This window comes from Mustela erminea, chromosome 4 (assembly GCF_009829155.1).
Source record: "Mustela erminea isolate mMusErm1 chromosome 4, mMusErm1.Pri, whole genome shotgun sequence".
NCBI classification, from domain to species: domain Eukaryota; kingdom Metazoa; phylum Chordata; class Mammalia; order Carnivora; family Mustelidae; genus Mustela; species Mustela erminea.
The window spans coordinates 75,494,438-75,506,540 of record NC_045617.1 but is presented as its reverse complement, the minus strand read 5'-3'; the positions used below and the strand labels follow the sequence as shown (position 1 = coordinate 75,506,540).

At 39.0% G+C, this 12,103-nt stretch overlaps 1 protein-coding gene across 11 annotated transcripts in view; it reads left to right on the top strand.

Annotated features, from left to right (window-relative positions):
• The window catches only part of TPD52L1 (TPD52 like 1), a 98,556-nt gene that overhangs the window by 40,817 nt on the left and 45,636 nt on the right, over positions 1 to 12,103 (top strand). The window contains exon 1 of one of the 11 annotated variants that reach the window (XM_032339644.1): positions 7,781 to 7,840. The exons of the other annotated variants lie outside the window; for them this stretch is intronic. The gene's annotated coding sequence lies outside the window, so the exon portion shown is untranslated. Of the gene's footprint in view, positions 1 to 7,780; positions 7,841 to 12,103 lie in introns of those variants that run through there. 11 annotated transcript variants of the gene reach the window in all.

Here is a 12,103-nt window from a genome sequence, read left to right as displayed (position 1 = left end):
ATATTTAATTTATAAGAATGCTCTGGAGTCAAGGGCCAGTTTTAAAGGTCGACTTTCGTTGTATGTTTATGTTGTTCTGTTGTTAGGCGAAGCCTCCCTGGTGGGGAGATTTCCACCTAACTGCCTTGTCGGGCTACCTGGAACACGGGAGAGCCTGCGGTCATTGCCAAGTGTAACAGCTGCTAGTCTGTGTTAACCTCTGAGATCCCACCTTTCTAAAGGAACATGCATTTCAAAGCCACTGGTTATTATTACAACCCATTTTAGTTTTAGACTTTTGGTTTGTTAGTTTTGTTTCCTAACTGGGAAGGATTTTAAAAGAGGACCCAGGCCCCTTCCCGCTTCTATGTTTAGCATGCCATAAATTCCATTAATAAATTCTTGAGGGTTTGCTCTTCTGTTTTTTAAAAAATAGTACTAGTTTTAGTCATCTGTTAAAAACATGTCGAAAATGGATTGCATGTGTATAAAACTATACTAGATTTGAAGACATATTTTCTTTGAAAAAACTTGCACTCAAAATATCAAATATTTTCAGAGAAGAGAGACAGAAGGTATACACAGTTTCTCAGCGTGAGATGGGTCATTCAACGTGACCTCATTTTTAAAGTTCCTTGGTAATCCTTTTATTTCGAGTGAATAAAGGCTGTGTGTCTGTGAGGGTAGGTAGTCAAGAAGCTTCTGGTGACTTCTGATTGCAGTGGGGATGGGAGCACTGAGAGACACAGAGGGCGGGAACTTTAGGGCTGTGTGTCTCTGCCTACCTGGTCACCAAGCACACGGTCCCTTGAGCCACCTTCTAAAATCTTTGGTTAGATCTGGTTTGCTTGGTTTGTATCACCCACTAGGTATCTGAAATAAAATCGTCATCAGTGATTTAGAAGATTGTACATTTGCCTCCCATTTGTACCAAAACAGTTTAAAATGAAATGAATTAATGCTTTGTCCATATTTTGTACCTATGTTGTCCTTTGGTGATAATATTGAGAGTTAAAAAGACTCATCTAATTCTTTCTACTCTTGTTTATATAAAAATCTATCTTGGGACACCTGGGTGGCTCAGTTGGTTAAGCGGCTGCCTTCGGCTCAGGTCATGAGCCCAGTGTCCTGAGATCGAGTCCCACATCGGGCTCCTTGCTCGGCAGGGAGCCTGCTTCTCCCTCTGCCTCTGCCTACCACTTTGTCTGTCCATGCTCGCACGCTCTCTCTCTCTAACAAATAAATAAATAAAATCTTTTTAAAAAAAATCTATCTTTTTGAACTGATTTTGTAAAAATGGCCTTTACTTTCCATTTTAATTGCAATTTATAGTTTCTCTTCCAGAACTGTGATACTCTTGGTCAAAAGGAACTCACTGATCCTTCTTTTTTTTTTTTTTTATCTGTACTTGGCTGGAGGGTCCAATAATCCTCTGTGATTCATAGAACGTAAAATTGTACTTAATTTTTATTCAGTGTTACATTTACTTATTCATCAGATAGGTTTGAGCACCTGTTATATGCTACAGCAGTGCTAAGTGCTAGAGATTCCCACAAGATAAAATAGTGTCTCTACACTTGAAGAGGTAGTTCATAGGTGAGTCCTCATCAGCACTAAACTCAATATGGTACATGCTCGAACCAGTGAGAGCAGGTTAAGAGAACGTGAGGAAGCAGTTACTTGAGAGAAGGGCTTCACAATGTAGAAACTATTTGATCTGGGCTTTCAGCATGAAGCCGGGTTGGATACATGAAGATGACAGGAAAAGCCATGACTTGCCAGAGAGTAGTGTGAGTAGAGGAATGGGAGCAGAAAGCCCTCAGTACTTTGAGAGCGATGGTGAACTGGTGTGGCTGGTGAGGAGACTGACGGGAAAGGTTGCAGAACCCTGAGCTCAGGGGCTCTAGCTGATGATACCCTGCTTTGCTGGGAGGGTTATATTCCATAGGTGCCAAGTGATAAGCCGGCAAAGGCTCTACTGTGATGTAGATAGCCCAGGTATTGTCAGTGGGATAGGTGTAACACCCCCCCCCCCCAATCTGGACCGATCTCCCTTTTTTTCTTATCATGTTTACTTTAGAAATTTTGAAGTATACGAGGGAGTTGTTAGGAGTAAATGAAAAAAATTAGCTATAGGTTGATTCACTTACCAGTTACGTTCATTTAAAATTTTTTTGTGGCTTTTTCTCCTTGTAGTCTTTTTCTAGGCATAGAAAAATATGCATTTTATATAGTATTTGATACAAAACTTGAAACTAAATATTCACATCTTTTTTTAAGTTAATATCATATTTTGAGCTTGTAATATTATCATTGTTTTTCTGGAAAATGACTTCTTATGATACATAGTGTTCCCTGTATGGACTTAGAAAGTATATAAATAATCCTTGTTTTGGGGAAATACAACATATTTCACCTTGTCATTATTTATCTTCAGTATTTGTCTTCAGCGTGGTTTGCTGAATATCCCAGTTAATATGGGTAAAGCAGAATAATTCAACAGTGATATGGTAAATTTGTTTACTAATTCAGCTGGAAAAAAGGTAATGAATAAATGTTGGTTGACTTGAATGGAAAGGAGGCATTTGCTTGGATGGTAGTGAGGGTAATTTGAGCTAGATGTTAGGAAGGACTCCCTAACTATAACAATTGTGAGACAGTATTTGTGATCACGGGACTCTTGAACCTATAGTCTCATTCTGCAGATATTTTTAAAATAAACAACGAGTATTTAAGTACTATCTTTTTTTTTTTTTTTTTTTTTTTTTTTACCATGATTGAATAGATAGTATCTTATGGCTGTCCTTGAGATTTTCAACTTTTGTAATCCTTTCCATTTTTGCTTATGTTTAAAATTTAACAAAATAGAAATTTTGAAGAAGTTTAGCAGTTACATGCAATCTTAGTCTATTCAGGGTACTATATCAAAAATACCATAGAGCCGGTGGCTTAAACAATTTATTTCTCAAAGTTCTGGAGGCTGGGAAGTCTTGAGATCAAGGCAGCGGCAGGTTCCATGTCTCATGAGAGCCGGCCTCTTGGTTCGAAGATGGCCTTCTTTTCTCTGTGCTCCTGCTTAGCAGAAGGGGCTGGGGAGCTCTGTGGGGTTTTTTTGTTTTGTTTTGTTTTGTTTTTTAAATAAAGGCATTAATCTCATTCATGAGGTTCTACCCTCATGATTTAACCACCTCCCAAAGGCCCCAACTCCAAATACCACCTTGGAGATCATGAGTTCAGCAAATGAATTTTGCAGAAACACATTGTGTCCATTGGGCATGCTCACTGTAATTAGTCTAGTAATCCAGAGGTCTGTAACACAGTTACCGCCTTTTCCCTAGCCAGTCTCACTCTTCTGCAGTAACCAGCATTAAGGATTCCGTATGTATCTTTTCTCACAGTTCTCGTGCCTATACAAACATATGGACGTTGGTATTTATATGAGAGCACAGTACTGCCTACTGGTTATTCACCCCAGGGGAGCGGAATACTGTGTACTAGTATCCCGGAAAGACTCCAAACGTTTACTTCTTTTCATTGTGCCTGGGTATTGGAGTTGCAAGGAAAACAACACAGCCAAGCAGTGGATGGAACAACGCTTTACTTACAGAGAAGAGACTGAGCTGGATCAATGTCAAGAACGTGCCTCGCTCCCTCAGCCAGCAGCGCCCCCACCCCCCACCCCGCTGCACCCACCGCCACTGACTCAGGGTGTCAGCCATGTGCAACCCTCTTGTTTATTTCCACCACGACCAGCAACCCCTCCCTTGAGTCTGAAATACTGAAAGCCAGGGTGTGCCTCATGGCCAATGATGTGCAAATTTAGGCAGAGCAAAAGGACACTTCCTGAGCCTCAGATTAGGAAAGATAATCGCCCACAAAGTGGTAAACCCTAGACAGGCTAAGTGGGGGTCGGAACACTGCATGCACGAGACTGCCTTTCCCAGCAATTTTTATTGCTCTCCCTGAATGTAGCATGTGTAAACAAAACAGAAACCACTTGGCTTTACACATTTAGCAACATGCAGTGACCATTCCTTCTGGTCACTGCATGTCAATCCAGTTCATTATTTTTAATGACTGAGAAATAGTATGTGATGTGGGTCTTCTGTCCCTGTTTCAGCTCTTCCCCTTCTGATAGGTGTCCACATTTTTATAGTTTTCTACCACTACCAAGAAGGCTGCGGTTAAGTTTTTAAAACCAATCTAATTAGGTCTGCTTTTTTCCCCCCTGTGAGACTGTTTCTCAAGAATGGGAAGGCAAGGTCAAAGGCTCTTCCAATCAGCAGCACATTCCAGAAGCCGAAGATGAATTAGAGGACCTATTTCTCTGCAACCTTGCCAACACAGGCGGTTCTCCAACTTTTGCATTTTTGCCAGTCTCTCAGATGAAAAATGGCACACCTTTGCGATTTCATTTTGCATTCTCCTTATTTCTGATAAGGTTGTCTTTTCATATTTTATTTAGCCATTGCATTTTCTTGTATGTGACTTGCTTTAAATTTTTCTAATTCTTGCACATTTTATTTTTGCTGAACATTTCGTGATTCAGAAATGCATATTTCTATCTCCTTTAGCATTTATTTTTCTACCCAGATTTCAGGAGAAAAAGAGATTTTCCTCCAGGGCATTGTCAGTAGCACCTGTTTGAAATGTTAAACATTTGATAAGCAAACCCGGAGAAATGTGGAGGTTACTGAACTGATTGCTTAAAGGGGAAACTGCATGCACAGAACTCGGGCCAGTGCTTTTTATTTATTTATTTATTTATTTGGCCAGTGCTTTTTAAATGGCCAGGCTTCTGACAAGAATGTACAATGGGAAAGGACAGTCTCTTCAATAAATGCTGGGAAGGCTGGACAGCCACATGCAAAAGAATGAAACTGCTTTCTTATAGCATACACACACACACACACACACACACACACATATAAGCACAAAATGGATGAAAGACCTAAATGTGAGACCCGAAACCATAAATTTCCCTAAAGAAGACATAAGCAATAATCTTTTGGACATCAGCCTTACCAACATTTTTCTAGACATGTCTCCTCAGGCAAGGGAAATGAAAGCAAAAATAAACTACTGGGACTACACCAAAAAAAAAAAAAAAAAACATTTGCACAACAAAGGAAACCATCAACAAAACAAAAAGGCAACATGATGAATGGAAGAAGATACTTGCAAATGATATAGCTGATAAGGGATTAATATTCAAATCTATAAAGCACTTATACAACTCAGTAACAAAAATAAGCCCTCCAAAAATCTGATTAAAAAATGAGCAGAGGACCTGAAGAGGTATTTTTCCAGACATACAGATGGCAAACAGACACATGAAAAAAATGCTCAACATCACTAATCATCAGGAAAATGTAAATCAAAACCACACTGACATATGACCTCACACCTGTCCAAATAGCTAATATCAAAAAGACAAGAAATAACAAGTATTGGCAAGAATGTGGAGAAAAGGGACCCCTTGTGCTCTATTGATGGGAATGTAAGTTGGTGCAGCCACTGTGAAAACAGTATGGAGTTTCCTCAAAAAATTAAAAATAGAAATACCATATGATCTAGTAATTCCACTGCTGGGTATTTACCCAAAGAAAATGAAAACACTAATTTGAAAAGATATTCATTGCAATATTATTTACAATAGCCAAGATATGGAAACCACTCAAGTATCTACCAATAGTTGAATGGGTAAAGAGGATGTGAGGTGTCTATATGTGTGTGTGTGTGTGTGTGTGTGTGTGTGTGTGTGTGTGTGTATTCATAAAAAAGAACAAGATTTTGCCATTTGCAACGACATGGATGGACCTAGAAAGTATTATGCTGAGTGAAATAAATCAGATAGAGAAAGACAAATATCATATGATTTCACTTAAGTGGAATCTAAAAAACAAATGAACAAATGGAAGCAGAATCATAAATACAGAGAACACACTGGTGGTTGCCAGAAGGGAGGGAAGGGGGTAGGTGAAATAGGTGAAAGGGATTAAGAGGTACAGACTTCCTTCCAGGGATGGGTCTAGCAAGAGGTTTCTGTGGCTGAGGTCAAAGAGGTTGCTGCCTGCATTCTCCTCTAGGATTTTGATAGTTTCCTGCCTCATCTTTAGCCCTTCCATTCATTTTGAATTTATTTTTGTGTGTGGTGTAAGAGAATAGTCCAGTTTCATTCTTCTGCATGTTGCTGTCCAGTTTTCCCAACATTTGTTGAAGAGACTGTCATTTTTCCACTGGATATTCTTTCCTGCTTTGTTGAAGATGAATAGACCAGAGTTGTGGGTTCATTTCTGGGTTTTCTATTCTACACTTAGAATGGTAAGCATAACTTAATGTATATAATTGTTGAATTACTAGGTTGTACACCTGAAACTAATATAACACTACATGTCAACTATACTTGATTAAAAATAATAAATAAAACCCAGATGAATAAAAATAAATGAACAGAGTGCTGAGAATGGCCGAGGTATCAACTGACAGGGGTCCAAGCTACACCCCCACCTCAGCCTCTTAACCCTCACAGTAGTCTTCATGTTGTGTAAGGACTAGAGAACTCTAAAAAGCTAAGATCCATCTTAAGAGGACTTTCTTACCATCCCTTTCTTTAAATATGCTTTGGGAATGAAAGTTACATTTTGCTGTGCTTCATGTTCACAGCAGATGTCTTCCATTGCAAAGTAATGGTTTTACTATTCTTCCCAAACTCATCCTAAAAGATAACCTAGCACTTAACGAAGACCAGTGGGCAATCAAGGAATGACAGAGGATGAGACTGTAGTTTGTCCAGCAAAGCTGTCTGCATGTACAGCTTGTGTCTGTCTCGCCCCGCTCAGGGACTGGAGGAGTTGAGAAACTGGTCCCAGACTGCTGACTGTATCTTGAGTATCTTAGGACAACTCACCAAGTAAATGATTATTTCTGATGGTGTAAGGGGCGGGGGGTGGGGGGGTGGGGAGAAGACATTTCTTTTTTTTTTTTTGTACAGGAGTGCTACTTTCTGTTGATGAGTTTGCATTCAGAATAATTTATTACCCTAGAGTTTTCTTATAATAATAATAGGGAGACTTTATCCCTTGCTCAAGGCAAAAATCTAAGGCTGGGTATAAAATTCAGAGGTTTATCTTCTGTCCAGATTGGCTTCCCTTTTCCACATTCCCTGAGGGATAGATTTGAATATGTGTACATGGGGTGACAGAGAGTGAAGTGAGGGGGTGGATACAGAGAAAAAGATGATTTAAAGGTTAAGATGGTCTGCCAATTTTTGGTCTGTCTATACACATTGCTGCAGTTTTATTTTTCCTCATGTTACGTAGGTGTTTATGCAAAGAAGGAAGTTCCTAGAGTCTATCCATCATAAACTTAGGTGTGTTTTGTTTTTTCACAACTGTTTGTTTAGTTTTTTATTCACAGATTTGTGGCTGCTGTGACTTTATTTTTGGATTGTTTAGGTTGGAGTTCCAGATTTATCCAATGTGCCTCTATTTTCTGTGGGTCAAACTGTGCCTTTAAAGATTAGCAAATAAAGGTTTGAAATGGGAAGAATATCTCAGGTTCCTTAATCTTATACTTGAAATGTAGATGATCAGAAGATCAGAAGAGCTGAGATTTGTGATAAGTAGTTTACATCTTTTAATTGAAAATTGGCTTAGTGTTTTTCTCCATGGTTTTGAGTGTGGTTACTGAAATGCTCATAACTAGGAGAAGCCATTGGTGTGGATAAGGCCATGTGACCTCATGTGAAGAATAAAAGGTCAGGTCTGAGCAGCCTGCTCTTTGATTGTGCTTCAGGTTGGCTCTACTTGGAGTGAAATTCAGAAGCAGCCCCTGGAGGAACACATCTACCCCATCTTCTGTAAGAAATTTAAGCTTCTTTATTTCTGGCTTTTATTTCAGAAATCCTGATATCTTCTATACTTGTTTACTTAATCTACTTATAAAATAGTTTTTTACATTTTTTTCTACAGTATTCACGTTAATTTTCTTTTACTGATATATTCTAAACAGTGTAAGTTAACATGGAGATTGGAAAGTATAACACAATTATATCTTGGTGACATGAGGAGACACCTTTCTAGCACCAACGGTCCCAGATATATATCAGTTTTCAACTTGCCAGTATGTTGGGCAAGTTTCTGCTCTCGATGTCTATTACCAAACGCAAGACACATTCTGGCATCGCCCATCATGTATTGAAGAGCCTAATTCATCTTAATCTTTCTCACTTAACTTATTGTAGCTTTTACAAGGAAGTAGACTTAGATGTAGACTTTCCAAGGCCTTAGAATTTGTTCTATCTGGGAATGTAAAGGTCTAAACTCTAGTAGAACATTGATAAAGCAAAGGCTAGCTTTTGGCTTAATGTATTCCTTGAAGGGACTAGATGCAGTAACAAAATGGAACGATAGTACCAGTACAGCTGATGTGTGCTGATTGTTAATTCTCTGTCATGTGTCATTTGCTACTCCTTTCAATGGCCATTACATTGATTGTAAGTTTTGGTCATTTTAACTTCAGCACTACGAAAAGAGAGATGCTCCCCTGGCTGGGTATTAGATTTAATTTGTAGACATTTGAGTAGTACATATGGAAGGTCATGATGGCTTATTATTCCACAGATGTTTATTGAGCATCTAGAATTAACAGTGCATACAGTACTTCATAATCCAGAGAAAAGAAAGATAGTGAATCATACAACTAAAATATAGTGTAAGTGCTACAATACTTGAAGTTGTCTAAGTCTTTATTCTTCCCAATGTCCACTAAATAATCCTTTGCTGTTCATTTTGTTTCTAAAGTAGGTTTTGTTCTTAGTAAGTAAAGAGCACTGAATTTGCCATAAGACATTTGGTCTACTTGGCAAGTCAGTCTCCCAGGAGATCTGTTAGTAGAAACTCATCTAAGAGGCTGACCACCACTATGTGAATTGGTGAAATAAAATTTCTGGACCTAACACCCCACAGATGACAGTTTAGAATATGACATCTCTCAGCTATACAACCAAACTGGGAATGCCAGCCTAAATGACCAGCTGATCTTACACAATAATTGAAGCTGTGTGTGTCCTAATGCAATGACATTTTCTGTAGTTAGCCCAGTAAAATGATGCCATGAAACAAGCCACTCCCAGGGCCCTGGACAGTGCCACCGTGGCCATAGGACAAGGAAATTCTGTCCATTGCCCCAAATTACCACAGTTCTCAGTGCCTTCAGGAACACCTAAAGGCATGAGTGGTGCATAAGACCCGTAAAGTCTTGGATAGATGGGTCCAGTTCAGGCTCTCTGACATGAGTAGAAGTCCTTGTCAGACCTTAGGCAATAATTCAAGTTTATATGAAAGCCTAATTTGTTTGAGTTTCTTGAAGATAGCTTGCCTTCTGGGGCCATGTTCTTAAGCTTTATGCCATCTTTAGTATTTTGGTGACCTCATCAATACACAATGAACCTGAAAATCTTTTATCAATGGTATCTTTCCCCTTGTAGTCAGAAGACATTCACCTTGCATATATGGATGAATGAAAAATGGATGAAAATGTCTTTGTAGATCTCTATCTGTAATGTCACATCACTTCCATCTTTAGCCGAAGTTAGGTTTTGGCCAGTCACAGGTTTTTGTTTAGGGGATTAGAGTCAATTTTAATCAGCATCTGACTATCTGAATTGTTACCTAAGTAACATATTTGAAAAAAAAAAAAAGTGAAAGGATGAAGTATAAGAATTTAATTTAAGCTACTACAACCTCAGAAGCATCTTCAAACAAAATACTTAGTAAAAAAGCATAAAATCTTTCTTTATGTTTAGTATAGTCTCAAACTGAGCATTGCAAATAAGACTTCTTTTTTTAGCTACATTATTAAATGAAACCAAAGCTTTAGAAAACAATGCTATTAATAGTGGTGACTCATATGTTCTTCATATTTTAAGAAGGACAGTAAACTTTAGAGGACAGAGTCTGAAAGATTTTCTTCACAAAATTGTTTAACTATAATTATGGTAGTATATAGTATCATGTGTCTTCAAGCAACTCATAATGCAAGTTGTAATATAGATTATACTCTGTACAATATTTAGTAGTAATTTATATATAGGAATGTATATAATGACATATATAGAATGCAAAAAGGTCAACATTTTAGGTCAGTTTAAGGTACACAACATGTTACTTATTCTCCTAGTGTCGTTGGCAACTTCGTAGGATTCTTAGAAGGGAAACTGAAGATGAAGGGGAGAGAGGCTTTTGAGGGTGAAAGAATGGCACAAAAGCATAGGACTGAATAGAACATAACCGAGGGACATGGCGTGTGGCAGCCTGGCTGGTTACAAGACCTTCCTGGGAAAATCATAGCCAGGCTAGCTAGCTAGCATCCTTACTTTCAGCCAGCCGCAGGTTTTGGATGCTCGCATAAGAATTTTCAAATTTAGGCTGGAAGCAGTTCCATCCATTGAATATTTTTTGAACTGAATTTTGACAAGATGAAAGTAATGTGTTCAAAATATTAATTTGAGTGTTGTGTAGATTGAGTTGTGTTGAAAGAGTGCAAGCAAGGTGATAAAATTTAGCTAAGACTGTAGTACTCTTAAGTGTATAGTGATAAAAGCCTCATGTCATGACAATGAGAGTTTTTTAAAAGGATAGACAAATAGGACACATAATGAAAAGATATGGAAAGAGCATCAAGAGGACTTGATAGTTTGACTTTCTATTCCAAGGGATTGATTCAAGAAGCATTAGTTGAGCAATGCCTGTATGAGAGATTTGGGGAGACGAAAGCCCACCCTGGATTCTTCCCAGTGCTTGGTAGTAGGAAGACTGCATATTTTAAAGTTACAGACCTTGGCCTTTAGTAAACCTCAGTCTTGCTGAGCAGGTTTTATGGCGGTTTTTCTGGGATGGGATAGAGAGACATTTTAGTTCCTGTCTGACTTGTGTATGAGGTGTTATGGTCAAGTTGAGAAAGTGTGAACTCTGTAACCTGATAGATTCACCTTCAGATTATAAGTCCCTTACTCATCAACCATGTGAGATTGGGTTAACTATTTGACTTTCTGAATAATATTTCTTAATTTGAAAAATGATAAAATACCACCTGTAGAAGATGACTCCCTATATATCTTGCATTCTGCCTGTCTTGCAAACAGAGATGCTGATTGCCTTTTTTTCTGGACAGTCTTTTCAAGAATATTTGTACCAGATAGTCTTGGAAAATAGAAATCGTGTCTCCGCAGAGCAGAAGACAGGTTTGGGTACTGTCCCACGGAATAAAGATAGTGTCTCCCTCCATGGCAAATATTGGGCAGGTTTGCTAACTGCCCATTATAAGATTTGAATTCCCTGAGAAATTCCCAATGTCGTTTAGCTGTGATTCAAACCCACTGTGTGAGCATTTTCCATCCAGGCACCTCCATGTCACCCCCATGGGACTTAGTGGCAAGTGGCACAAACCAGAAGGTGATGTTCATGTGTTCATGCTGCCTACTGTGCTGTAAGTTTCTGATCAGGAGCCTTGGGTCTTCTGCCAGCGTCTAGGAGACTAGCAACCTAAGTCTTTAGGTTATGAGTTGGATAAAATCTGAGACCTTCTATCCCACTGCTATCTGCCTAATGTGTTTCTGGGGAGGATGTGACAAGATAAACTGTGTCACACCTGCCATATACCATGTGGTTAGAAAGAAAGCATTTATTCTCCTTCTTCCCTTAAGAGAGTAATTGACCAGCTGCTGAGAGAAGTTTCTCACTGTGACAGCAGCATTTAGTCCCTTTTAAATACGGTTTCCAGGTCAGGGCACACACTTTGTGTAGTCTCGGGACATATTTTGACGTGATTCTGTGAGGGGGACCCCAAAAATTTTTGAGAACAGAAGATGAGTCTGCTGCCTGGTTGCAGTTGACAGTCCGATGTTCTTCACCAACTTCTCTCAAGGCCAAGAGGTGATACAGGGAACAGCAGGAACAGCCTGATAGCAATTCTATGTATAGTTTATTAGGACTGAGCTGGGACAAGCAGAGGTCAATATGGTACATCTAAGATGGTCATCTCTGAGGAAGGAAAAAGGGTGGGGCTCGGGGAAGAGGAGAGAAACTACTGTCTCTCAGAGAATCTGAAGGAGAAGATGGGA